The sequence below is a fragment of the Prionailurus viverrinus genome, chromosome A2 (genome assembly GCF_022837055.1).
Source record: "Prionailurus viverrinus isolate Anna chromosome A2, UM_Priviv_1.0, whole genome shotgun sequence".
Taxonomy (NCBI): domain Eukaryota; kingdom Metazoa; phylum Chordata; class Mammalia; order Carnivora; family Felidae; genus Prionailurus; species Prionailurus viverrinus.
Window position 1 is genome coordinate 133204763 of NC_062562.1, and position 26873 is coordinate 133231635.

The 26873-nt window shown below is 34.2% G+C and overlaps 1 protein-coding gene and 1 non-coding gene across 2 annotated transcripts in view; both read left to right on the forward strand.

Moving 5' to 3' along the window:
* FOXP2 (forkhead box P2) overlaps positions 1-26873 on the forward strand; it is a 565342-nt gene that overhangs the window by 119952 nt on the left and 418517 nt on the right. The window lies entirely within an intron of this gene.
* TRNAN-GUU (transfer RNA asparagine (anticodon GUU)) lies at positions 19136-19208 on the forward strand. The gene has a single exon. It is a non-coding gene; the product is annotated as a tRNA-Asn (tRNA).

Below are 26873 nucleotides of genomic sequence, written 5' to 3' on the forward strand. Positions count from 1 at the left end.
TTTATTGCTAGTTGAATGAACAAAACCAATTAGCATTGATATTTACATTTGCATATCTTTGCTAGCAAGGCTAACCATATTTTCCTATGTTGTCTTCCATTAGTACTATTTTGTTCAGTTATTTTTGAATTTTAGTGTTTTCAATTTGTATAATCTCTTTGAATATTAAAGGCAGTAACTTACTGCTTTTTTCTGAAAATTATTTTTAATCTTTTATTACTTTAAAAAAGATGTTTTTCATATTAAGAAAAAGTTTCCAATTATTGCTGTTTTGTATTCTGACTAGAAATGTGTGTTAAAATTTGTCTTATGCCTGTTCATAGGTATATTCATGTGAATTAAGATGTTAAAGATATATATATATCATTTTCCATCATACCTTTTTTTAGCCATCATTACCAAATAAGATAAGGCCATGGTTTTTCTCTGAGAAAATAGTTTGCAGATTTGCTTCTATTTGGTCTTTGGGTGTAAGTCACACTCATAATTCATTGTCTGTGGTATCTAGTAAAGGGATCTTTCAGTTGGAGCTTTAGAATCTAAAGACCCTTGGGAAGCAATCTGAGGGTAAAATCCTTCAATGTCTTTATTATTTTTGTCCTTGTATAGTTGCACATCCTTAACTAACTTAACAATAGTATTGTTATTGATTTAGCTTTATTGAGTTTTTCCAAAGCACTCAATTCAGTTTTTCAAGCATTCTCCTCTTCTGTTTTTGAATCCATATTTTATTCTAACACCTAATGTTTAATCATGAAATCATAGTAACAAGTTTAATAGGAATAAGCAAGTTCAAAAGTAGAAAACAGATGGCATACTCAGATTAATCCAAGGTGAGTTTAATAAAGAGCCAGTCTGCAAAAATGTAGTCAAGGTGTAGGGAAACCAGAAGGGATTATGCAACATCCAAGAATAGTTACCCTAAGGTCATGTTACTTCTGACTACTCACTATTTGGACCTAACAGGAAACCAAAGATGCATATTAATGTGTGTAGCACACTTTACTTTAGTAGGACAAACCGGAGAATGAGAAGAGTCGAGAGGAGCTCTGGACTGGCAAGAGAAAGGTATTTGGCACACTCGGGAACCAACACAGGGGGGCCTGATATAGCATACTGGAGAACTGTACACTGTATATGAGTTACCTGTGTTGAAGTTCACTGTGCTGTGGACATCAGTCGGAGCATTTATTAAAAGAAATGAGGAACACAGTAAACATGATGAGGAGTTAAGAGCTTTCTCTCCGTTTGGCTCCCTAAACTATCAGTAATATACTTTCCCAAATTTGTTCGGGTTCTTCATATACAGATTAGGATTTCTGTCTTGATTTTTCTAACTCTTCCCAAACGAGTGAAGCTTTCTTATTCTGTAAGACTCCATTTTCCCTATCTGTATTAAATGCTTAGGCAAATAAATTAGGCTCTTAGGATTTTTAAAAATTCTTTGGTTTATCAGATTTTATGATTAGAACTTTTGCTTCTTTTTTTAAAAATGTATTTAAAGGTTGGTTATGGTGAAATAAACACCTTTAATAATACCATTACCTTAAATACAATAGTATGTTTCACTGGGCTCCTTTAAAGCTTGGTAGAATTTGCTTCTTGCCTAAAAATTCATCTGGGTCTTGTATGGCTTTTTTTTTTAAGGAAACATTAACTCATTTGTTTTATTTGCTTCGTAATTTCTCCTTGAGAAACTTATATTTTTAAACTAATTTTTAACTCTTCTCAAAGTTTTGAAATATTTTCTTATAATGTTCATATTTTTCTGTTATTTTTCCACTGAATTTATTTGTTTTTTGTTTTTGTTTTCTCTTTAACTTGTAGTAAATGCTTCCTATGTGCCAGGAAATCTTCCAAAAATCTTTACAAAAATCCTTACTTTGTCTTTCCCATTTTACTAATATATATAGAAGAGACTCCCAAGAGGACAAGAAGCTGGCCTGAAGTCGCATAGTTGGTGGTGGAGCTGAATTGCACCTGTTTTCTCTAAGAATCACACAGGCTCTTATGGGTGGAATGTAATATCCATTTGCTAATCCTTGAGTGGAAGGAAGTGAGCCATGCTATTGGTCTAAAGGAGTCGGCTTGGAGGGAAAAAAAACCCCAGCTTATAAAATGTTTTCCCTTCCATCTATGACTTTGAAACACATTTTATTTTTTTAAATTAAAAATGAACTTGGTTTATGTTTAAGAAACACATTTTAAACCACTCCAGTTTACATTTTTATCCATATTTATCCAATATTTCATGGAAATATTCTTATTGTAGCTTTTCCCTTTGTACACCAAATAAAGCCTCATATCCTTTGTTTGACTCACAAGAACCTACTGTGGTGACTCTGGATGCCTTTGGGCAAAAATGACTTGATGGCTTTCTTCTCCCAAATATAGTCATTGGTAGTTCTCAGTCACTCCCTTGGAGATGGAAAACTTCATGTGAAACTTGAACCTATTCACCAACTTTTATATGTCCAGTAACATTTGGCACCTTTCTTTACAATGGCAAGGCTGTTTCATGTTCCTATAAATATTTACTTGGTCTCATCTTCATTTTAATGTGCTTCAGTGAGAACAGCTTGCTCTTAGAATTTCTTTGTCTAGCAGATTTGGAAACTAGAATTTCCACCCTTCCAGGATATTTAATCTGGAAGCATTCACGTTGCCATTTAGGCTTTCAGCTTTTAAAAATTTGCCATTTCGTTATCTCTCTTCCTTTTTTTTTTTTTTTTGGTTAGACAAGATAGTATGAATATCATTATTATGTCTCTCTTATTTATCTAAATCCTTGTCTTCATTGTTTTGGTAATTTTTTTGGTTTTATGCACAGAAGATCACTGGTACATGTTTCTCTTACAGTTTTTCCCATCATTGATTTCTTCTTGAGTTAACCTGGAGAGAAATTCTTACTTATTTTAGTATTAAACTGCGGAACACAGGCTTCATTGAAATCCATTTTATTTACAACTGCTTGATTATTTTGAAATTACATACTCCAACATGTTGAGCCACTGAAATCTTTGCAAGAAAGAAAAAGCAATCATTTTCTGCCCTTGAAACTTTGGATTACTAAGCTAAAATGTTCCGTGTCAGATTTCATGCAGATCAAAAAATTTTGGTAGATGCACTTGCAATGACTTGTTAATTGTAATCATTCGTAAAAATAGGGAATACTAGTTAGAGTGTTTCCATAATTACAGATTTTATAGGCAGGCTACAACATTTCCATTTTTTTTATTATGGTGGGATCACTGTGAGCATGGAAGAAATTCAAAGAGTTTGTGGCTTGACTTCAGGGTTGAGGTTCAGTTCCCTTCCAGCTGACGTTTATATTTCAAGTCAGTTCATCTTAATTAATTCATTTATTTTTTTAGTGTTTCTAGGAAAAAAAAAAAAAGTTTTACACTTGAAGCAAAGACCCCGGAAGCGCAAACATTCTGATTTGTCTCTCCTCAAGTCCCTAATGCATTTTACTTTCCTGAAGCTTTGTGCTTTCTTTTTCTTTAATAAACACTTAAAAAATATATTGCTCGCAGTTGTAATTCAACACAAGGACCTCAGAGTTGGAAGCCTTTCATGAATACTTGTCTTAGATTTCTGCATCTTACTCATATTGTAAAACTTTTACAAAGTTAGAAGGAAATTCATTTTATTTATTTAGGTGGTATCTGCTTATTGTTTTTCTTCTAATAACTTCTACCCATTTCAAAAAAGATTTGAGGTGCTTTACTGAATTTAGTACAAAACATGAACTGAAGAAATCAAGAAAAAGAAAATACCAGTGCAAAATTTAAAATGAAACAAGGAAAAATATTAATACATACATGGATAGCATCAAATGCTTTCTAACCACAAATGCCAAAAGAGAAATTTGAAAATTTATATGATTCACACAGTATCTGTAATACCATGGGTACTGAGGGTATGGTGAAATAAACACTTTTAATAATACCATTACCTTAAATACAATAGTATGTTTCACTGGGCTTTTTAAAAAACCAGTCATTTTAATTTATTCTCCTGGTATATCAGAAAGGACTCATATCAACAAATTTGGTTATTTGAAAAACCAACTATTCTACTATAGTACAGTACTATCTGATTGTCTGACCAAGTAAGCTGTTTAGTTTGACATTACACAAATGTGAAAAATCTCCAAAATGGGATGGGTGTGGGTATCTTCGGGTGTTGTTGGAATGACATATTAGGATTTTTTTTGTATTTTTATTTTGTTTTAACTTTAATAAAAAAAAATAAGCTTTATTAGTATTACTGTACAGATTGAGACTGGTTCCCTCAACTGGTGCCTTTGTTAGATTGTCACATGTCCTTTTAGTTCCAAGAACTATCTGAGAGAAGAAGATATCCCATGAAGAACAGGATTTAATAGGTGTATCTTCACTATTTATTTTATTACACTTAGACAATATCTGGTTTAGTGAATTTTTAGGAATGCTTGGTTTTGTGTTATCTGAACCAGTCATCCTAAAATAAGTGACTTAAAGAAATTGTAGTGTGGAAGTAATAGGAAAGTTAACCCAGGCAAACAGAAAGAAGAAAAGAGCCAAAGATTTCTACTCTTAGCCCTTTGCCATTAACAAAACTAGTTATAAAGTAATTCTGGCAACAAGTCATCTAAAAATACCTGATTATCAGAAAGACTATGATAAGTAGTCTTGAAACAGTACATACTATGAATCTAAAGTATGTGATACATTTAAAACTAAATATCCAGAACATGAAGACATCACATTTCATTCAGTAGTATTTAGATTAAGTTGATACTCAATCAAGTATTGCACAGAATTTTACCAAACATCAACTGATAATCAAATATCCCACAAAATTTTACCAAACATAATGATAAATATTCAAAATGTCTCCTTGTGATTTTTAATAGCAAAAGACGAAAAGCATACTCTCTGGGAAATCTCATATCCTCACTGTCATGAGAAGTTTGCTGTTTAATTTGATGAAACTACAAATGACTGTAATATACCTAAGCTTACATTATTTATAAAATTTAAGTAACTTAATGAGTGAGGAAAAGACTTATTGAAAGAAACTTATTCTATGGAAAAAATTTTTGAAAACCTTTCCATCATTATAATGCTTCTTTTTTGCTGAAAACAGTATCGTGTCATCTATAGAAACTCTTACATCTGTGCACTTAAAAGAATTCAAAATAACTTTTCTAATCTATTTTAAAAACCTACACAATGAAATGTTTTCATGAGCTTTGAAGCCATTTATCAAAAATGTAAGTTCCAAATAGTTTACAAGATTAATTGGCTGTAAAGAATATGAAAATTCTGTAGATAAAATGCAGCAAAAACCTATATGTAACTCATAAAAGAGACTGGAAATGATGATCCATGTGAGTTATCTTTACAAATTATGTCATCTTGTGAAAGCAAATGTGATATAAAAAGTGAAATTAAAAAAATAAACACAACTTAGTACTGAACCTAATATAAACATATCCAAAAAGGGAAGCATGATTGGGAGTGAGGTAAGCAAGATGGTGGAATAGGAAGCCCCTGACCTACTTTCCTTGTATAGAAACAAAGGTTCAATGGCAGTATATGAACTATTTTCCTTTATGAGAAACTCAGAAACCAATTAAAAGATTCCTGCACCCCATGTAAGCATGAAACTGGCTGCATTTATGCTGATAGGACATTTCTGGCACCATCTCATTATAGTCCCTCTCCTTGGCACAGTACCACGTGATGAGGAAACACCCAGATCCTGTTTTCTCCTTGGAAAAGAAAATAAGAGACTGGACCGCATATCCAATAATCTGACTTTGGGGGAAGCTGCTTAAGGACTGGCTTCTGTTTCACCTGTCTCAGAATGCTGACGGGACAATAGCATTTTCTACGGTGGTACAGCATACAGAGGGCCATACAATTCAGTGGCTTCTTCCTCAAGGGGGAAAGAGAAGAATGAAATGTATATAACCAGTGTTCTAGCTTTTGGAGGAACTGCCTAAGAATCTGATTTCTGACTAGCTCAACTCAGAATGCTGATGGGATCTGGCTTACCCTAGATGTCTGAGGGGCTGCTGAGAACAACAACAAAAGAGTGGAGCAGCCTACTGCTGTTTTACAGGACCCACAGAAAAACAGGCAGACACCAGAGGGAGTAAGAGATTACAGACTTGTACAAAAAAAAGAAAGTGGCGAACCCCTCTGATTAAGAATTGGTAGGCAGAAGTCCAGAGAAGACATATCCATAGAAAAGAATTGAAAGGCTTAGAGAAACTGGAGCCAGGCAGATTGGTGAAGGAATTTTCCCTGTGCAAAACCATTCTATAAATATTTAAATAAATGCTATTTTTTCAAATACACAGACACCAACACACCAAGTTATAAGGAACATGAAGAAACTGAAAAATGGCACAACAAAAGTATAAAATAAATCTCCAGAAACCAACTCTAAAGAAATGGAATATATGAATGACCTGACAAAATATTCAAAATAGCCATCGTAAAGATGCTCAAGGAGATTGGGGGAACAATGAATGAACAAAATTAGAATTTCTGAATAAGCCTGTACCTATTAAAGAAACTTTATTCATAATTAATAATTTTTCAAACAAAAAGCACCTGGCCTAGATGGGCTCACTGGTGAATTCCATCAAACATTTAGGGAAGAAATTACACCAGTTCTCTACAATCTCTTTCAGAAGATAGAAGCAGAGGAAATACTTCCTAAATCATCCTGTGAGGCTTCCATTACCCTGACACCAAAACAAGATAAAGATATTTCAGGAAAAGAAAACTATAGATCAATACCTTTCATGAACATAGATGTAAAAATCCTCAATGAAGTGTTAACAAGTTGTATCCAATAATGCATGAAAAGAATTATACACCATGGCTGGGTTGGATTTATCCTGAGTGTGTAAAGCTGTTTCAACATTCAAAAATCAGTTTATGTAATCTGTCATATCAATAAACTAAAGAAGAAAAATCACATATCAATACATGCAGAAAAAGCATGAAAAACCATGTGTACACAAAAATCATAAAAAAACCCCAACACCATTCATAATAAAAAACTCTCAATAAACTAGGACTAGAAGAGAACCTCCTCAGCTTGATAAAGAACATCTGTAAAAAACTTAATGCTAACATACTTATTGGTTAAAAACTAAAAGCTTCACTATTAAGATCAGGAATAAGGCAAGGATGTATTCTCTTACCACACCTTTTAAATATACTGGAAGTCCTAGCTTACATAATAAAACAAGGAAAGGAAATAAAAAGTGTGCAGTTTAGGAAGGAGGAAATAAAACTTGTTTTTAGATGACATGATCATCTATATATATATGATCATCTATCATCCTTGCAGGATACAAGCAAGCTTAATTGTATAAAAAATTAATTGTGTTTTGTATCTTAAAGTCCTCATATGAGTGAAGTCATATGATATTTGTCTTTCTCTGACTGACTAACTTTGCTTAGCATAATACCCTCTAGTTCCATCCATGTAGTTGCAAATGGCAAGATTTCATTCTTTTTGATTGCTGAGTAATACTCCATTGTGCATATATACCACATATTCTTTATCCATTCATCCATTGATGGACACGGGCTCTTTCCATACTTTGGCTATTGTTGATAGTGGTGCTATAAACGTTGGAGTGCAGGAAGGGAAGCAAAAGTAATATACAAACAGGGAGGGGGACAAAACATAAGAGACTCTTAAACTTGGAGAACAAACAGAGGGTTACTGGAGGGTTTGTGGGAGAGGAGATGGGCTAAATGGGTAAGGGGCATTAAGGAATCTACTCCTGAAATCATTGTTGCACTATATGCTAACTAACTTGAATGTAAATTACAAAAAATAAATGTAAAACAAAGTTAATTTTGTTCCTATATACCAGGACCAAATGAGTGGAATTTGAAATTAAAAACACATCATTTACATTAGCACACCCAAAAATTAAATACTTCAGTGTGAATCTTATAAAATATATATAAGATCTATATGAAGAGATCTATAAACTCTGATGGAATTAATCAAAGAATAACTAAATAAATGGAGAAATATTCCATGTTCATGGATAGAAAGACTCAATACTATCAAAATGTCAGTTCTTCCCAATTTTATCTATAGATTCAATGTAATCTTAGAATCCCACCAAGTTATTTTGTGGATATTCACAAACTGATTCTAAAGTTGTATGGAGAGGCAAATAGCCAACATAATATTAAAGAAGAACAGAGTTGGAAGAGGGACGCTACCTGACTTTAAGACTTACTGTTATACAGCTACAGTAATTAATAAAGTGTGGTATTGGGGGAAAAAAGGCAAATAGATCAATAGAGCAGAAGACAGAACCCCAGAATTGACTGGTATAAATACAGTCAACTGATCTTTTACAAAGGAGTAAAGGCTGCAATGTAGAAAAAGTAGTCTTTTCAACAAATGGTGTTAGAACAACTGGACATCCACAGTCAAAAAAGTGCATCTAAAGACAAATCTTACATCCTTCACAAAAATTAACTCAAAGTGTATCATAGACTTAAATGTGAAATGCAAAACTATAAAACTAGAAAATAACATAGGAGAAAATCTAGATGACCATGTGTTTGGCAGTGACTTTTTAGACACAGTATCACAGACATGATTTGTGAAAGAATTCATAAGCTGAAATTAATTTAAATTTAAAATCTCTGCTCTGTAAAAGGCACTGTCAATAGAATGGGAAAAAAAGCCACAGACTTGCAAAAGATGTGCCTGGTAAAGGACTGCTATCCAAAATACACAAAGATTTAAAACTCAACAGTGAGAAAACAATCCAATTAAAGAACAGGGAAAATACCTTAAGAGACATCTTACCGAAGAATGTATGTAGATAGATAAACAAATGAAAAGATGCTTCATACCATATGTTATTGGGGAAATGAAAATTGAAATAATGAAATTATCACTACACAATTATTAGAATGGCCAAAATTCACATCCCTTACAACAACAAATGCTGAAGAGGATGTGGAACAACAGGAACTCTGATTCATTGCTACTGAGAATGCAAAATGATTACAGCCCCTTTGAAAGATAGTTTGGTGGTTTCTTACCTACAGTACTAAACCATATCTTACCTCTTGATACAGCAATTCTTCTTCTTTGTACTTATACAAAGGAGTTGAAAACGTGTCCACACAAAAAATTTCACACAGGTGTTTGTGGAAACTTTATTCATAATTGTCCAACCTTAGAAGCAACCAAGATGTCCTTCAGTGGATGAACGTATAAGCTGTGGCACATCCAGTCAGTGGAATATTATTCAGTGCTGAATAGAAATGAGCTATCAAGCCATGAAAAGACATGGAAGAGCTTGAAATGCGTGGTATGACATAAAATAAACCATTCTAAAATGGCTGCATAATCTATGGTTCCAACTACATGACGTCTGGAAAGGCTAAAACTATAGAGACAGTAAAAAAGATCAGTGATTGCCTGGGGTTGCAGGAGAGACAGGGATGAATAGGCAGAACACAAGATTTTTAGGGCAGTGTAACTACTCTGTATGAAACTATAATGGTGCATACATGTCATAAATTTGTTCAAACTCACATAAGGTGTAACACCATGAGCACACCCTAATGTAAACTGTAGACTCTGTATGCTGATGACATGGCAGTGTGGTTCACCATTTGTAACAAATATTCCACTCTGGTGGGGGATGTTGATAATGGTTGAAGGTATGCATGTGTGGAGATAGGGAGCATATGGGACATCTGTTTGTACTTTTCCCTCAATTTTATCGTGAACCTAAGACTACTCTAAGAAATAGCCTATTAAAAATAATATCCTTTAGAAATTCAGTATTTCTGGTTCAAAATTCAGCTTTTCAAACTTTTACATTCTGTAAAAATGCTGCACAAATATTATTTAGTGACTATTTCCTAATGGTTGGGTTAACTGACTGATTCATCTTTTTTCACAAATGAGACTGTTATAGCAGCTCTTCTTTTATTTAATTTTTAAAAGTGAGGGAGAAACAAGTTCTACATTTTTAAAGTTCTTTCTATTAATTCTTTTTGTCCTTCAAAAGTGTTAACATCCAGTGAATAAGTTGTCACATTGTATTGTTACTAATTCTGCCAGATATTTGGGGTGGGGGGTAGAACAATATTTAGTATTGCAATGGGTAATTGGACTGAGGCATCTTTTACCATAAGGATATATGTCATGAATTTCAAGTAGTAAATGTGTAGATAACAGTTTTTTTTATTGCTAGTCTTTGTAAAATCCTTGCCAATAATTGTGTTGACATTTTCACTAATGTCAAAAACTTCAGTGAGCTCTACCTCCTTTCTTGTGTTTTATGCATAGATATAGGTATTTTTGTTTGTTTTGGTAGAAAATGTTCATGTATTAAATGTGGTGGCAATTGTTTTTGAAACATGCTAGTTTAGGAAAAAACCAAACATCTGTAGAAGAAATTGTGTGTTTGGTTTGGTTGAAATGTGGGTGGAAGACAGCTGCTTTTAGACTCTTTCTTCATCAGTTAGTACCACTCCAGTGAATATAAAATGCTGGAGAGAATTTCAGGAACATGGAGATTGCCTACTCAGCCAAAAAAGCATAAACAAAATAGTTAAAAGATATCATCATGTTGCCATAGTTACATGAGCATTTTGGTCTCAGAAGTTAAAAAAAAAATTGAAAGAAAAAAGAAAAGATCTATACAAGAGTCTTCTACAAGGAACAACTCTTCTACATGGAATTCTAAGGTCTGGACTAAGTTAAAATTTATTTAAAACATATTATATATTCTGTGACGTTCATGTGGAACTTTTTATGTCTGTAACTGTCTGTATGGCACGCTTGATTTGGAAAACAAAATATACTTAACATGTATTTTGCAAAATATAGGCAAGAATTTAAAGCAACTGTTTACCTTCAAAGGAAGATCGAGTATGAAGACAAATGTAGGATTTCAGCTTTCCCCATTCTCAGGCCTCCTTCATGAAATATTCACATGTTTGGATTTGGAATTGTCCTGTTTATTATCTTAATAAATGTTAAATATGCATTGTCTTCCTTGCTTCTGTAGAAGCAAAAAACCAAAACAAAACAAAACAAAAACAGTAGCATTGGGAAAAATTATGTGCTTCACTTTTTTTGGTAAGAAAGCCTCTATTTCTTTATTTACATTTATCCAGAGATTGTTAAAAATAATATATCTTCAGATTCTAAAGCACACGAATTTTCCCTATGTTATTCATGTTTTGCTGTATTGCTTCATAATTGTTTCATATATTACCCTGAAATATTTGCATTTTGTATGCACAGATTTTTTATCAGTAGAATAATAAATTCACAAAATGTGGATATAAACTCTGAAATGTCTTTTCCTTAAGAATTTATTCCCTTCAAAATACAAAAACCATGCATTTTGTTCGTTTTTGTTTGTTTCTTTAAAAGCATATTCTTTATTTCATGAGTATTGTGTATCATTATACAAGAGGTTGCTATGGAAATTGTTTTAATCACTTATTATTATAGTTAAATTAGAAGAGAAAGCCACTTATATCATAGCTCTAAGATCTATATGTAATTTTGCTATAAATATTACTAAAGAGATTTCTTTAAAAATAGCCTTCTTTCGAAGTTTAAGCTGCTCTTCCCAGGACAGTAATGACGTTTAGACTTTGATCTTAATCATTTCCACTTTCTTTAAAATTGATTTCTTCTTTAAATTTTATGTGGATAGCTGATGATTCAGATCTTTCTAGTCAAATATGTTACATGAATATTTATATAACTGTTGATACCACCTCAGTATTTGTTTTATTTCTACATTTCATATTTAAGATGTTTATTGTTTATTATTCTGCAAGTTATGGCAATATTCTTGCCAACAATCATACAAAGATTTTAGGTTTTCTATACTGGATTTTTATAACTTCCTCCATAGGATTTTATGTTTTTGTTAATAAGTAAGGAAAATCAGATAAAATGTGAGCGATAAATCTGGGATATTTAATTCTCCTTGAATTTCTCATGCTTTTCTGATACTGTGATGATACAAATGGTTGTCTTTTTATAATTAAATAGTTCATAATTAATTTAATTTTAATATTCTACTAGCACAACCAAGCATTTCTTGTATTCACTTTTACTGAGTAAAATGCAAAGATAATACACACATAAAACATTCTCTGCCTTTTAAAAGCTCTTATTCTAGTTTAGGAGAAAAGGGTGTTTATATTCCTGTCTTTTAGTTCTGTATATTCATTCAGTTAGGGCTTTTTTTTGAATATCTACTGTAAGTATGTCAGACAGAGCTGAAGCGGTACATGATAAATAATAACACTTTCTTCGCTCCAGGAGTAAACATCGAGATAGATAAAGGATTAACTGCCAATTATTACTGTGTTAAAAGTACTGGATTTGAGATATACACAAAGCCCTGATATTGCAGAAGGCTAAGGAGTTGATGTTGGATGTAATAATGGAAAACTTAGATGGTTTGACATAGGCATTGGCCTTGGCATGAGTAGGGTTTGTCCTAGCATAGAATGTTGAGAAAGGCATTTCAGGCTGTGTGAACTTTATGATCATGAATCTAAAAAGGTGAAAACTAAATGATGAGCTCAAACGTCATGAGAAATTTGGTGTGGCTGTAATGTTGGGTACATAATGGAATGATGGGAAAGAAAACTGAAAAGGGATATTTGGAGCCATGTTAAAAAATTTATTTTATTCTATAGGTCATAGGAAAGCATTAAAAGACTTTGACATAGGGAATGACATAATTAAGTGAGTTCCATTAATATCTACACAATTCAAAACACCAATGTTATTTTCATTACTGCTCTCCCTGATTCCATTTTCCTCCCATCTGAAATCACTCTTGTGCCTAAAATCTTGCAGTGGCCTCCCATTGTGCTTAATGTTACAACTTTATGATGATTCATTTTTACACAGAGATGATTTTGCTCTTCTCTGCTTCTCTGGTGTTTTTGCTGTTTTCCAACCCACTAGATTCAGCCCTGGAGTGGATCAAGTCTAGAGGTAGGAGGACCTATAGTAAGATAGTGGAATAGTTTAGATAAAGATACAGTGGGGTAAACTGGATTCATGTCAGTAGTGATAGGATTGAAAAGAGGTAATTTTGAAAATATAGCCTATAGGTCATTAGTTGGAAGGAAAAATGAAAAATATAAGAAAGATGACTTCCATGATATGAAAGAACTTTAAACTTAGGTTGCCAGAAAAAAATGGTTTTGTTAATAAAGTTAAGAAAGTAGGGTGTAAACATTTAGTTTGGGATTAAGTACCATATACCTATTGGTATGTCTGCTCAGCTCACAATGTCTTCTATAATTTATCTTTGTTACCCCCATACCTTCCACTATAAAAGTTTACAAATGTGGACTCTTGAGTCAAATTTACAGTTTGATCCTATCCCCATGGCCGGCCATTTTTTTGTTGGACTAGAAGTTAGTCTCCAGTTAAGACTGAGACAATGAATGTCCATATCTTTGTGACTGGGACCATTACATTGTGAACCTGGGAGGTCAAAGGCTCCTTTAATGCAGTAACTTTGTGAACAAACAACATTGCTAGAAAGTTGTTCCCTAGAAAGAAGAGTTGCACCAGAAGAGAAAGGGAACATATTCTTCTCTCTCACTTCTTGAGATGGGACTCCACTGTTATCTCTGAATTCCTCTAATTAAGTCCCCCTTTATACTAAAGCTGGCTCAAGCTGGTTTGTGCTACTTATAAATAGAAATTTACTGCCTAATGTAATCGACTTTAGACTAGTCAAATTTGAGATTCTGGAAGGATTGCTAGTTTGGAATATCTAGCACCTACATAAAACCACAGACATTAGAGTCAGAAGAGAATTTTGTCCTGGGTATAGAAACTTAAAAGTCATTCTGATTCAGATTCCATTAACTTTTGTCAGTCACCTCCTGTTATTTCCCTGGTGTTATGCCAGTCATTTTCATACTTATCCATATAAAACTGTAATGATTTTCTGTTTTTCTGATGTTGGGCCAGGTATGTGCTGGTTGGGGCTGGGACTAAGGGTTGGATCTCAATGTGTGGGTCACTGAAATAATCAAAACTGAAGGTAGCTAGCTCAGCCCACTGAAGATACATCTACTGATCCATGATCCTGAAACAAAACAAACAAAACCAAAGGTGAAGTTGAAGGAGAAGGTGAGGGGATAACACATCCAGGATAACATTAAGTTTACTTGTCAGGACTGCCTATGCTCCTCTTGGCTGAACAGATCTCATTTTCCTTTTATCCCCCAAATTATTTAGCAAAATATCTGTAATTTGCAACTGGTTGGAACATTTTTGGTTTTTATTCTTCCTATGGTGTATGCATATTTGGCCCATGTAATTTAGTTTTTGGAATTTGTTGAAATTTTCTTAGTGTCCTTTGATCTGGTCAATACAATAAAAGTATTATGAATGCCAGTCAAGGTGATTTATTTTCTAAAAAAAAGGACTTCTGATACAGATTTTATATATACATATAAATTTAACTTTGTCATACCTTTTTAATCATATTTTTATTACTTATTTATTTTTCATTTGAGTGTAGTTGACATACAATATTGCATAGTTTCAGGTGTATAACATAGTAATTCGATAAGTTTATACATTATGCTATGTTCACTACAAGTGTAGCTATAATCTGTCACCATACAACACTATTACAATATCATTGACTGTATTCCTTAATCATATTTATATTTATCAAATATTTTTATTCATTCTTACACATTTGATGTATCAGTACTGATGTACTAATGCTGCTATGTTAAAATCTTCCCAAACACTTGTGTTTCTGTCAGTTTTTCTTTGCATTTCTAATAGTCTTTTCTTTATATATACATTTTATTTTCTTAAGTTTATTTTATCTTGAGAGTGTGCGTGTGCACATGCACGTGAGTGAGCAAGGAAGGGGCAGAGAGAGAGAGAGAGAGAGAGAGAGAGAATCCCAAGCAGGCTCCTCACTGTCAGTACAGAGACGGATGCAGGGATTGAACTGATGAACTGTGGGATCATGACCTGAGCTGAAACCAAGAGTCATATATATATATATATATATATATATATATATATATATATATATATATATATATATTTTATTCATTTTACAAAGGTTCATGATCATGATTTTTGTTATGGACTGTACCTTTTTTTCTACTCTCTTGGTCCAGTTTGTTTCCTTGCCTTTATTTCTACTTATCCTACAGTAATATTGCCATCCCTGCTTTCTTTTTACTCTGCAAACTGAATTCTACAGTGCCTTGAACATAATTGATGCTCAAATATTTGGAGAGTGAATGAATGAATATATGCATACTTATGCCTATTTATAAGAATGTGAAAAATGGAAGGTGAATGCAGGAACTACATAGGCAATTTTCTGTGGAAGGGCCAGCTGTTTTCATATATATGGAATATGTGGATCTTTCCTCCTATTCTCTATAGCCTCACATGCTTTCATATAACTGACTCTACTACTTACTTTTAGATGTGAAGAAACTGTGAATATCATCCATATACCCATCCAAACATGTTCAATAAGCCATCATAATATTAAAAAATAGAGAGACAATTATGTTTAATCCTAACTCTTTTTCTTAACACTTAAAATGTGACTGTTGCTGGTCAGTGGTTCATTTGCCTGACATTTTAATTTCCTCATTGTTTTTTAAAAAATTATTTATCTTACAAATAAAAATGCATATTATTTCTAAGACGATGATGGCATGTGAGTTTTGTAACTGAAAAATTTTGTTTTCATGTTTATAAGAAGACTTATACATATGTGTAAGTGCATAATATCTAGACACTTATAAATGTTAGAAGTGTATGTGATTTATTCTGTTAAAAAGGAAACAGGAAAAAAAGGTTTAATGTTCCAAAGTTTATTTTTTTTCCTGTGGAAGTATTTCATTTTCAGAAATGCATTTGGACAAAACTGTGCTAAAGGGTTATTGTAGAAGAAATTGTAAGAATGAATCAAGAACACAAATATGAGCTATTCACAAACAGAATAAAAGAGTGATTGCCCTCCAGCAGTTAAAGAAAGTATAAAGATGTTTTGAAGATTCATTGAACATATCTACACAGGTACAGGGACATGGTGAATTTGAAACAGTAGACAGCAGAAGCCAAATTGTTTCCACTTATAAAATGATATAGAGTATCTATATGTATGATATTCAGAAACAAGCTAATTAGAGAGACTGAAGTTTCTGTTTTTAGTCTGGCTAAATTACCACTTTATTTATTTATTTATTTATTTATTTATTTATTTATTTATTTATTTAAAGCTTACTTATTAATTTTTTTAGTAATCTCTACACCCAGCATGGGGCTCGAACTCACAACCCTGACATCAAGAGTCTCATGCTCTTCCAACTGAGCCAGCCAGGTTCCCCTAAGTTACTGCTTTAAGTGGGAGTTTTCTTTAAAGAATATTTTAATCATGTGAATTAACAAATATTTGTTGGATTCATAAACCTATTATACTAGGGATAAAGTAGTGAACAAAATAAAAGCACTATCCTTATCAAACTTAAACTCTTGGGCTTAGTCCATTTAATAATACACTTCTCCATTTTTTAAAGCATACCTAAACTCCTCTGTAGGTGTAATCTTTCAAACATTAAGGAAAGTTAAGAATACAAAGTAAGAGAAGTAATATTAATTAGCCAGACATTTTACAGGGCTTTAGATTGTATTTTTTATACCTTTTTACAAACTTCAGAAATTTGCGGGCTTATGGGCTATTGGGTCCATTTTATGTTTCAGAAGAATAATGTTCAAAGAATTCCTAAGTTATTCATTCAATTTACTCAAGAAATACTTATGGAGCCCTTAGTTGTACTGGGCATAGTTCTAAGCACTAGAGATTCAGGTCACATAGCTAATAAGCATCAAGGCTAGGATTCAAATTCTTATGTTATTCTTAAAACTTGTGCTTTTTGCAACATGCCTTTTAGAACCCTTGTCAAATGAATTGTCTTCATTATTAGCTCACTTTGTATATGTGGATAGAGGTACCAGGGTCTTGAAAGGACAGGTGCAGTGGATATGTTAATCACACTTTGAGTACCTTATCTAAACCTCATTTTTTTTTTAATTCTGAGGGACCATATCATATCATGTAGAATTGTCTTTTTAGGACTCTGCGTTCATATTTCACAAGTGGCTTTCTCCAAATATCTTTATGTTGAAAGGCAAATTTGGAATCTTTGCATTTTGTGTAAAGTTGTTTTCTGGGTAACATTTTTTATTCTTGACCACTCTATCTTATAAAATAATCTCATGATAAATTCTCAGAATTCCATACTATAGCTTTGTTCAAACAGGATTTAAGTTACAGTTTTCTAACTTTTTTTTTAAATTAATGTTTATTTATTTTTGAGAGAGAGACAGACAGACAGAGCATAAGCAAGGGAGGGGCAGAGAGAGGGAGACACAGAATCTGAAGCATGTTCCAGGCTCTCAGCTGTCAGCACAGAGACTAATGCGGGGCTCAAACCCACAAACCATGAGATCATGACCTGTGCCGAAGTTGGATGCTTAACCAACTGAGCCATCTAGGTCCCTGAAGTGTTCTTCCTTTTTTTAAATATATACTCTGTAATATGGTTTTATTCTTAGTATACCTATTTTATCGTGAATATTCCAGGCACTTCCAAATATATATTTATAACTGAAAACTTTTTTTGAATCTCTCTACCTGGATATTGCACTATCTATGTACGTATCTGACATACCTTGATATCTCACAGACATGTAAAATTAAATGCTGTAAAAGTAGTAATCCATCATCTTTTGCCCCAAATTTCCTTCTCTTCTGCTGCCTGGGTTGAGAATGTCAACAATTATCTCAAGTTAACATGATGACCAAGTCAGACAATAAGTGCAAACCTGTTTCTTTCTTTTCACACACCCAGTTAGGTACGGACATTTCTACTCCACTTCTGAAGATTTCTTCTGTCCCTCCAGTCTCCTCTCCATTCTTTTTGCTACTGCCTTAGCAAAATGAATTGTGAATCACCATTCCTATGTAGCTGTACTTTTCTCACTGGTATTCTGCCTCCTCCCTGATGTATCTTTCCTGAATCCCAGAGTGAGTGACCTCATGTGTCCGCTGAGCATGATTCTAACGTAATATGCATCATAATTGATTTTTCACTGGTTCTGCATGTTTATGATCCAGGCCTATGTTAGAAATTCTTTGAGGGTAGGAGGATGCCATGGCTTTGAATCGTTGCATAGTGCCTACCATGTTGGAGATATAATCGTAGTTGGGAGAATTAAAAGAATAAATGAAGAGTCTCCTTTAAAACTTTTTGGAAGTACCTGGGAGAAAAATAAATAAAAACTGAAAAAAAAGTAAATGCATGGTCATTCAGGTTGTAGTTTCTTTGTGCCCGAAAATGTTGTTGTTACCATTTAATTCAGATCCCATTTAATTTTTGTTTATTGTTACCTGCAAGTGGGATTTACAAATAAATATCCCCAAAAAATGCAGTTAAAGAGAAGGAAAAGGAAGATACTGAGTTGGCTTATTTTTTAGTTCTATTCTTGTCCCCAGTAAAGACTGCATCTTCATGGAGTTGACTTATTAGGCTTATTAAAATTAGTATTAGCTAAAACTTAATGTTACACTATTTTGTGCCAAGCACTGTTCTAAGCATGTTGTATGTATTGTTTTTATCCTTACCATAAGGCTGATATTATTATTATTGTTATTGTTATTAAGTATTGTTTCCAATTTATAATGAGTAAACTGAGCCACAGAGGGGCTAAACATTTTTTTCCAAAGTCAAAGAGCTGATACAGGATGGATTCAAACTTAATCCTATTTCATTATTAAAGAAAATATTTATGATTTTGTCCCATGTTCCAGACAGTCTTCTTGGCACTGGAGATGAAGCAATGAATAAGGCAAAAGTTCCTGCTCTAGGTGACTTATTTTATGTATAAATACAGAGTGTCAGACAGTAATATGTTGATGATGAATGGTAAGCAGCATAAGGGGGGAAACGAAGTACTGGGATGGGGGAGAGTGGTGTTTACCCTTATACAGAGAGTAATCAAAGAAGGTCTTTCTTGGGGCGCCTGGCTGGCTCAGCTGGTAGAGCATCTGACTGTTGATTTCAGGGTCATGGGTTCAAGCCCCACATTGGGCATGGAGCCTACTTAAAAAAATTAAGGTCTGTCTCATGGCCTCACATTTCAGCAGAGCCATGAAGGAAGTGAGCCAACCACATAGATACACTGATCTTGGCAAAAAATATTCCAGGGAGGTGGAATACGAAGTGTGGGCTCCCTTCCATATGAGCATAATCAGTATGCTCTAGGAATTACAAAGAAGCCAGCATGGCTAGAGCCCTGTGTGATAAGTAAATAAGAGTGGTAGGAAATAAAAGTCAGAAAGATAGAGAAGAGCCATATCTATGAGAATCTCTAAACAATTGTAAGCACTTTGGTTTTTAACCATTTAAAATGAAAGATAATATAGAAATTTGAGAAGAGGGGTTTATCCCACTTCTGTATAAACATAATCTCATCACCTGTTGTGTGGAGAGTAGACAGTAGGGTCAAGAGAGAAAGCAGAAGGACTATTTAGGATGCTTTTGGAATTATTCAGATTAGAGATGATGGTGGCTTGGACCTAGTGGCAGTGGTAGAGGTAGTGGTGGATGGTAGTTTAGGAGATTAAGTTATGGATACATTTTCAAGGTAAAAACAGTAGAATTTTCTGTAAGAGTATGTCTTAATCATGATATCAAACCGCGTTTGGTGGATATTTTGTGATTGTCCCTTTACAAAGCAGAAGCAAAAGGCCAGGGGTTGACCAGTTATGTCAACTACCTTGTAACAAAGAAAGACAGTATAAGAGAACCATCTCTTCATGAGTGAGCATAGGGGAACAGCAGTTGTAAAGACTGGTGTGCAGTTCTAGAATGGCCCAAGTATACCAAAACTGTATGAGAGAATGAAAGAAAGCCTCCTAAGAGAGCATTGAAGACATTGTCAATATGTGTATCCTGAAATTTATATATATACATATATATATATATATATGTATATATATAACTATATGTATAACTATATATATAACTATATATATAGCTATATATATATATATATATATATATATGAAAGCCATTGTCCATAATCATAACTATTCAGTTTTCTGCCATAATATTTTAAAACATTAAAAACCTAATAGCAGTGCTTGTGACAATATTTTTTGACTTATAAGTTGAGTTTGACATTGTCTTTCTCAGGTTGAATGTGAAATAGTTTCTGTCTTAAAAACATCAGAAGCATTGAGTAGTAAGCTAGCTGAAGAACATCTAGAAAGTTTCACTTATGAGAACATAAATTTAATGTTTTACAGTGCTTAGACTATGATGAAGTTTAAGGTTCCATAGTAGGCAGAGAAACCTGGGTAAGCGATTAATAGTTTAGTATCTCATTTCCTATGGGAATGTGGCTTCCATTTGAAGAGGAGAATATTATAGTCTTATTTAGTATAAAATTCATATATTGTAGAAGAGTATGTTAGAAGTCCCAGCTGGGTTTTTCCTGAATTTATTATCTTACAAAGTCAAATACAGATGCATCTTTCATAAAAGGAATAAGCTTATTTTAAAGAGTAATAGCTGAGACTCTTCGATCAACTTATTACATTTTGATGACCATTTCAGATGAACAGTAGAAGTAGAGTAACTGGAAGAATACAAATGAACTTAAAAAGTTATTGATGAACAGCAACAGAATTCAAAGCTCAAAGTTGTCTAACAAACAAATTTTAGGCAAAGTGGCTTACAAAAGGAATAATTATTCTTAGATATGTTAAAGCTGTTTGCACTTAAACAGGCCATTAAAAAAATTATTCTTTGGGCTACTTATGTTCAGTGACCTAACATTTTAAGATAGATTTGGTTCTGAGGTAAAAAAAAAATTCTAAAATAATTCCTCATAATATCATTTTCCTTATAAAGTAATTCCTTAATTAGAATCAGAGATATAGCCAGAACATAATGGGAACAAGAGAAAGATGTTTGAGTGTCAGAGGTACCTACTAACTTCTTAATTCAGCCTTGTTTAGAGAGCATATAATGAACAGCTTTTGTTTTATGTAGTCCCTCAGTCATAAAACAGGTTCCAACAGCAGAATCATATTAAATGTGTGTCTGTTGAGAGGGGAGGATAAATAGGAAAGAAGTGGATAGGGTCATTGGGGCAGGAGATATGAAAACAGCTGGAAACCTGACATCGAGGAAAAGGACAGAGTTTATAGTACAGAATTATAAATTGATGCGTTAATGATGGATTTTCCTAATAATAATCGAGTCAACAAATCCTACATTATCATTTATAAGAAGTCTGAACGTAGTGCTCCCTAGAAAGATTGCCATCTGCAGTAGTTTACCAAAAAGCTTCAAATTTCACCCATCCTTGAATGAATGCCTTTTGACAATGTGACTTGACAGCTTCTCCCCTGAAAAGTCTCTTTCTCCACTTTCTTAAATCAGGAAAGGCATTATGAATTAATTTGACCGATAGAATGTGGCAGAAGTAAACAGCTCAGAAAACAGTGAAGTATGCTAATTGAAGAATGTAAGCAAGTTCCAAACAGATTTGACTACATTCTTGAGTGGTAGGTCCTACTCAGTTATTAGAGGCAAGTTACTTTTGAAGCCTACGTCATGAAATTATCTAAGAAGTTGTAATCACATAAAGTATCCTTTAACGACTCTATTAAAAACAAAATCCTATGCTGAACAGACCCTTTCATTGACCTGATTTTTCTAGCCTAGTATTTTATTATATTTTAGCATATTGAAACAAATATTTGCTTTAATTTTAATAGCCTAAGAACAAAAATCACCATGAACAGTTAAGGATTTTACACTTTCCAGATTTCAAACTTTTAAACACCAAAAAAAAAAAAGCGCCCCTTCAGATTTTAGTTTTATTCTTTCTGATTTAAAATGAGGTCATACATCCTTTAAAAAAAGAACCAGATTTATACCAGTGAATGTCTTAGTGGTTAGAGCCGCACAGGTAAGTTTGTGTAATGGCGTTTTAAAAGACATTCCCAGGCAATTAGCTGAACACACGAAGAAAGAAATTAAAGAGTGGGTGGGAGAAGAGCTGCATATTTTTGACAATAAAACAATAGGAGATGGTTTTCAGTTTGGTACAAGAAACAAGGAGGTGAATGTCTGTATAAGATTACTGTCTCTCTCTCTCTTTCTTTTTAAATAGTAAGAGATGGTGTAAAAATCTGTGTGAATCTGTTAGAGAGTGGTGAAGTTTCCTTTTGTTTGATCTGCAATTGTTGTTGTAAGCCATTAGGTAAATTTTGATGCACTTTCAATAAAAAGAACTATTAATGAATTAATGTTTGTAAGTCTTTGAGCTCATCAGATGAAAGGTGTTATGTAAGTGTAAAGTAGTAGTATTGTGGTGGTTTCTATGGCAACAGTAACTTCCCCACCTTACAGTGACAGGAACTCACAAAGTAAGGTGGGTGAATTAAAGTTGCTATGATAACTTTCTGCACTTTCTAACTTAAAGCATTTGAAGCTGGTACTTCAATATTGTGTAAGTATTTTATTTTTATTAACATAAATTATATTTGTTCATATAATCTTTCCTACTGTTATTACTGGTATATTTCATAGTATTCTGATTATCAAAGGAAAAGACAATTCATCTTTAAACTACCTGGATGTGGCGGGATCCAGTGGAATGGGGGCTGGTGGTATGGGCCGTGAATGAATTCACCCAAGGAAGAGCGAAAAAGGTAGAAGCTTATTGAATACACTGCAAAGGGGCAGGAGGCAGGACAGTAAAGGAGAGACTGTCTTCCACGAGGCAGTGGTGAGGGGCTATAGATATAGGGTGGAGTGAGGGATTGTGGGAGCATACGGAATTTCCCCCACCCCCCCTTTTTTTTTGTAATATTGGGAACTGTGCCTGGTTGTAAGTAGCCAGTTGGTTAGTTAGGGCATAAGGCTTTTTCAAGGTGGGTCACTTAATGAGCCTGTCAGCTTTCAGCTCACTAGTCACTGTGGGCCCTTTTGCCTTGCTCAAGTTTTCATTGCTCAAGCCTATCGCCTAGAAGTGGCCTCTACAACTGGGTATTATCGTTTCAAAATATCCTTCTTCCTCGTTCCTCTGTTCTTGGAATCAGAAAGTTCTGGGGTTCAATCTTATCTCTGCTAGAGTGTGATTTAAAAGCAAGTTCTCTTCTCTTACTCTGTCATCTGTAAAATGGAAGTGTAATGAACACTATCTCAAAAGATCCTTGTGAGGACTGAATGCAGTCATATATGTGAAGTGCTTAGTACACTGTCCGATGCATAGTAAATAAACAATAACTACTAGCTACTCTATATTGTTATTTTCTATCCTTATAATAAATGCAGCTAAGTTCTCTATCCAATAGAACTTACTGTTATTAGGGAAATGCTCAATATCTGCATTATACAACATGGTTGCCACTTGCGCCCTTGAAATCTGGTCTAATGCCATCGAATTGCTATCAGTGGGAGAGTCTGTGTCGTGTGAATGGAGATTTTGGCTCTTGAGTTTTGTGCAAAAAGATTCATATGAGCCGGAAGGAAAGTAGCAAGCACAAAGTCGTTTATTAGATGAAAAGTAAACTCTGGGTAGGAGAGCGGGCTGGGTCCAGGAGGTAGAAACAGACCCTAGGTTGTTGTGGGACTGGACATTACTGGGTCTCTCCCTGGGCTGGGAGGAGCTGTAATGTACCCTGGGGTGGTGCTCAAGAAGGCTGCCTCCAGTCATTTGGGGGGGTGCTCCTCCCACAGGTTGGGAGGGAAAGTTTTTGACCCTATGAGGTTTGTACCGAACCGAACGCTTGTGGCAGCCTTTCTCCATTCCAGGGCCTATAACCACAATGCAAATGCATTATAATGAGTCTAGGGGTACACCTGGGCAGAGGTGTAAGAGGAGAATGGCATATTCCACACCTGTGGCTCTTGATCTGTCAACCCCAATGTCTTGGAAGCCACAAGGTCAGGACGTTGTGCATCTGGGCGTCTAATGTGTAACCTGTTTATCACTGTCCTTGCCTCCAGCTCAGGTCTCTATCTTTCCTCTTCAAGGACTTCGGACTCTCCTATCTAGCTTCCACCTAACAAAATAACTGAACTTAAAATTTTATTTAATTTCAATAAATTAAAATAGTCACATTTGGGTAGAGACTACTGGTATTGGATAACACCAATCTGGTGTAAACCTTTAATTTTTTTCCCCCTGAGAATATATCTTATTAGCATTCCAGTTGGAGTCCTGGGTTTCAGTCTCTGGCATTTCCTCCTTCCTGATGACCGTGCATACTAATAGGAACTAAAATTTTTATCTTTATTTCTCCTTTAATTCTCTCGTTTCTTTCTACCTTAGTTCTGTTTCTGCTCGGTAACTTTTCCTTGTCAACTTCCCAACTACTTCTTTTCTATGTAGTTCTCTGCTCATTTTTCTGTTGTCAGCTAATTCCACATTGTCTTAGCCAGCCTTTCTCCTTTTAGCTCTACCAGGGAAAGAAAGTTGCTTTTTTTTCCCCTTTTGATAAATAAAACTTTCTTATCTATTCTCTTGACATAATTTCCTCCCAGCTCCTTTGAAACTTAGCTCCATTGTCATTCATTCTTTCTTCAGTCTTTCCTCAACACCGGATCTCTTTCATTCAATTGCAAATATAAACTATTGCTCCTTTCTCCTTTCTTTCATTATCAGAGCTCCAAAAGAGTCATCTAGGCTTCCTCATCTTCCATTTTTCCCTAAGTATTTTGTTTATGTGGTCAATCATATACATTCCTTTTTCATAGATCCCCAAGGACTTCTTCCTGAATTCACTTTTATTTTATTTTATTATTTTATTTTATTTTATTTTATTTTATTTTATTTTATTTTATTTTATTTTAGAGTATTTTTATTTTAGGGGGATAGAGTCAGGGGGAAAGAGAGGGAATCTTAAGCAGGCTTAAAGCTCAGTATGATCTCCTTACAGAGCTCTAACACAGGAACCTGAGATCATGACCTCAGCAGAAACCAAGAGTCAGACGCTCAACCGACTGAGCCTCCTAGGTGCCCCCTGACTTCACTTTCCTAATCATCATTTTCCTTGACTTTAAAATACCTGACACAATTCCACAGTCTTATTGAAACTTATTCTTACTTTGGCCTCCTTAAATAGTACCATCTGATGTTGTCTCCTGATTGTTTTGTAACTTCTATGGCTTTTTTATGATGCTTCCATTTTCAGGTTGCCTGGGTGGCTCAGTGGGTTAAGAGTCTGACTCTTAATTTCTGCTCAGGCCATAATCTCAGGGTTGTGAGATCCAGCCCTGCATTAGGCTCCCCACTAGGATGGAGCCTGCTTGGAATTCTCTCTCTCCCTTGTTCTCTTCCCCTCCCCACTCACTCTCTCTCTCAAAATAAATAAACATTTTTTTTAATTTAAAAGTTTTTATTTAAAAAAAAAAGTGATGCTTTTGTTTTCCTCTTTCTTTCTATACTGTCTCAGTACACTTACTGCTGGCCCCTGGTAAACTCTCTCATAGACTTCTACCTGGTCTCCAATCTGAATTCACACACCTCCAACCCGTTTCTGTCTTTCTAAATGCATCCTTCCAAAGTCAGCTCACCATCATGTGACTGTTTTGTACAAAAATCTTTCATATTTATCTGTTTAAAATCTATAGCTTGAACTTCAACCAACCGGGCATATTCTAGCTGTGTTTATTTAGCCTCCTTACTTATATCTTTTCCACTCTGTAACCCTGCAGTCCTTAAAGTGTGATCTAGGGAATCTTCAGGGTCCCTAAGCCCTTTCAAGTTGGCTGTGAGGCCAAAACTATTTTCATATTAATACTAAGATCTTATTTGTCTTTTTCTCTAATTCTTTCATGAATATACAATAGAGCTGTACAGAGGCTAACTGACATTTGATGATATCATTGCTCTGGCAACTAATGGCAAATGTACTTGTCTGTTCTTGTGATATAAAATTTTCTCAGTTGGAGGCACCTAGGTGGCTCAGTCAGTTAAGCAGCCAACTTCAGTGCAGGTCATGATCTCAATGTTTCCTGGGTTTGAGCCCCACATTTGACTTTGTGCTGACAGCTCAGAGCCTGGAGCCTGCTTCAGATTCTGTCTTCCTCTCTCTCTGCCCCTCCCCTGCTTGCGCTCTGTCTCTCTCTGTCTCTCAAAAATGAATAAACATTATTTTTTTTGAATTTTCTCAGTTTAATGGCAAATAAACTAAGTATATAAAGAGATCATCCACTTTTTTTCTTTTAAGGGAGAAGGTTTTTAATACTTTATGAAAGGGTAAAGTAAAAAGGTAAAAAGGGAGTAAAAAGGTTTGAGAACTTCTGTTGTAACCTAGTGTAACTTTCCCACTCTTTTTTTCTACAAAAATTATGCTCATATTTTCTTTCCTACCCCTATTTTAAGTATCATCTACACTTCAATCTTTAGGTAAGATGCTAAGTCCTTCTTTCAGCCTTTCCTGATATCCACCTTCACCCAAAACAATATATAATCTTTCTTGTTTATGGACACTACCAGTGGTACTTTATTTGTGTCTTTTTTAAGAAAAAAATGATGTTTATAGTATTAATATATTTAGAGGATTCCTAGATTTGCTTAATTCCTTGAATCAGTGATCATATAATTTTTAATCTTTGTATTTCTACTGAACTTTACATATTTTAGGCACTCTAATTTTTTAATGAATAAAATTATTCAAGTATTCAGCTATCAGTTGACTCAACAAAGATTTATTTAGGGCCATCTGAGGGCCA